We start from the raw sequence: 2,613 nt of genomic DNA, 5'->3' as shown, positions 1-2,613 counted from the left end.
GTGAAAAGATGTTGTAGATTGAAGAAAATAAGTTGAAAATAACTTACTAATGATTTGGAGAAGTTGATGTCTTTGAAAAATCGCCCAAGATGTTTTTTCGGTTTGAAGAGTTGTAAAATTGAATAAAATCCCGTCAAAATCCCAATTAACTGGTTGCAGATGTCGCAATTGCGACCAGGGCTCGCAATTGTGAACCCCTTTGGAACCTGCTATCTTTGCATTTGCGAAGAATTAGTCACATTTGCGACTCAGCCCTTTTTGCATTTGCGATAAAGGGTCGCATTTGCGATCAAGGCCTGCCCAGGCTTGGTTCGCATTTACGACGCCTGGGTCGCAATTACCAAGCCTGAGAACTTTGCAATTGCGAAGCCTGGTCTCGCAATTTCTATCATGCCCCAAACCTGGGGAGGCGTGGCTGGAACCCGATGCCGTAGTGGCCCAGCAAACCACTCTGTAAGTCGTAATGTACAATTGTAAGTGGAAAAATATTATATTACTGAACCATCGTTCTTAAAACATGAATACATATGGCCGTCAAGGCCTTTGACGTACCACACAAAATGAACCTCTGTCTACAAAATCTCTAAGATTATTTGACATCAAATGGGACAGGGTACCAGCCTACACATAAGTGTGTAGCAAAATTATGACACGATGCCTCATAAAACTCGGCTGCACTCCGAATGAGATGGAGTCTTACCGATTCTTCGTTGAATGTTGACCTCGTCTACTTTGAGGGCTCGTCAAACTGAATGTCTATACCTGCAGGTATGAATGCAGCATCCCCAACAAAAAGACATCAGTACGAATATTGTATTGAGTAGGTAAGGCGTGTAAATAAATATATAAATAGCATGGAAGAAATATGGAATAAAGGACTCAACCTGTAAGTTTGAATAACTCTTTAAATCATATTTATAATGTCATGCACATGCGTTTAAATGTCATATGATACATAGGTACATGTTTCATAATATCATCAAGCCTCTAAGGGCATCCCATCATATCATCTCGGCCACTGTGAGCAAATCATCAACGTATACCAGTTGATCAGGTGATGGTGCATATATAACGCCGTAACCTTTTCCCATATATATATATACACGTATATAACGTCGTCTGAGTCATATTTCAGCCACTGTGGGCAACATCATTATCGTATACCAGCTGATCAGGTGGTGGTACGTATATAACGCCGTAACCTTTTTTCCATATCCCATATACATATATACGCGTATATACCGCCATCTGAGTCATGGGTAAATGCACATGTAAATGAATGCAATGCATGAGAAGTATGTTAATAAAATCTTTCGGAATGTCATAAGATCATTATGCCTTTGAATAGTATCATAAAATAAACTTTTGGAACTTACATATTTTTATGAGACCCTTGAACAAATGATATAATAATATGATATAGGGGATTTCAAGAACATAGGCACCTCTAATACACCTATGAACAGAGTCATTTATGGAAGTTGTGCATTTTCTCGCTTCGTTTGTATCGTATGAATCATGCAAAAAAGAAAGAAGGGATAGCCTTAACATACCTGAGCCGATTCTCTTAACAATCCCTCTAACATACGTCAATTGAGATAAAACACGTAATGGTGAATTGAAGTAAGAAAGAATCTGTATGATATTCTTGAGAAAGATTGCACTGTACTCCTCGTAGGGAGACCTTGTAATTTACGTTCTTCAGTAACTGAAATTTAGCAAACCAACCATTTAAAGTTGGCTTTATGGTCAGCGGTCTACCACCTATTGATCCCAAATGAACTAATCCCCCTCTCACCGAAAACCAAAAAGAGAATCTCATCAATTCATTTAGTAGAAAACACAAGGGTAGAATGATGAACCTCCAATTTAGTTGTTCTTGCAATGAGAAACCACTGGATAATGTTCATCTAACGTAAGAAACAAGTTGTTCCAACCTACTACGTGTTCCTCCATACTAACCCAAATCAACTGGTCACAACAAAACATATATATAAAAAGAAAAGCCACTTTGCTATTGATATAAAGGGATATGGAAAAGAAAAAAGAGGGGCCTAAAGTTGTGAGTATATCCCTACCTTCTTCCTAATGACTTTTCCTTTATCATTGAAGCAAACAAATGTTAACACTACTTGTGCTTTTCATGGTAAGGATGATTGTTTTGCAAATGGAGAAGTAAAAGATTTTTAATATCGGATGCAACAGTGATAAGGCATTAATTTATCTTTTGCCAAATTGAGTGGCCCCACTTTTAGGTATGACTTGGCCTAACTTAGTCTTTTAAATGCCACCTTTCAATTACACCTAAGAGTCACCAAATGATAAAGAAAGAGGGATGCTAGGTGGGGGATGGGGTGGGGGAATTTAGTATTATTCTATCCCGTTACCCGGTAATTAATTAAGTGATATCCCGCTACCCGGTAATTAACCAATTATCCGCATAATTAAAAATTATTTTAAAATACCTAATATACTATTCACTTTATATATACCCTACTATCATGGTCATGTGATATATTATTAGCCCATAAACACCAGGCATTATAGTTTGGACTATATTTTATCCCAAATTGACAAATTTCGGCGATACTTAGTTTCTTCGATTCGGTATCA

General features: G+C 37.5%; 1 long non-coding RNA gene across 1 annotated transcript; it reads right to left on the bottom strand.

Moving 5' to 3' along the window:
* Positions 1-466: 466 nt before the first annotated feature.
* LOC107771996 (uncharacterized) lies at positions 467-2,161 on the bottom strand. The gene is made up of 2 exons (XR_001644954.2): positions 1,554-2,161; positions 467-762 (listed from the first exon to the last, which is right to left on the bottom strand). It is a non-coding gene; the product is annotated as an uncharacterized LOC107771996 (long non-coding RNA).
* Positions 2,162-2,613: the final 452 nt, after the last annotated feature.

Source organism: Nicotiana tabacum, chromosome 22 (assembly GCF_000715075.1).
Source record: "Nicotiana tabacum cultivar K326 chromosome 22, ASM71507v2, whole genome shotgun sequence".
NCBI classification, from domain to species: Eukaryota; Viridiplantae; Streptophyta; class Magnoliopsida; order Solanales; family Solanaceae; genus Nicotiana; species Nicotiana tabacum.
This window is presented reverse-complemented; position numbering and strand designations above follow the sequence as displayed.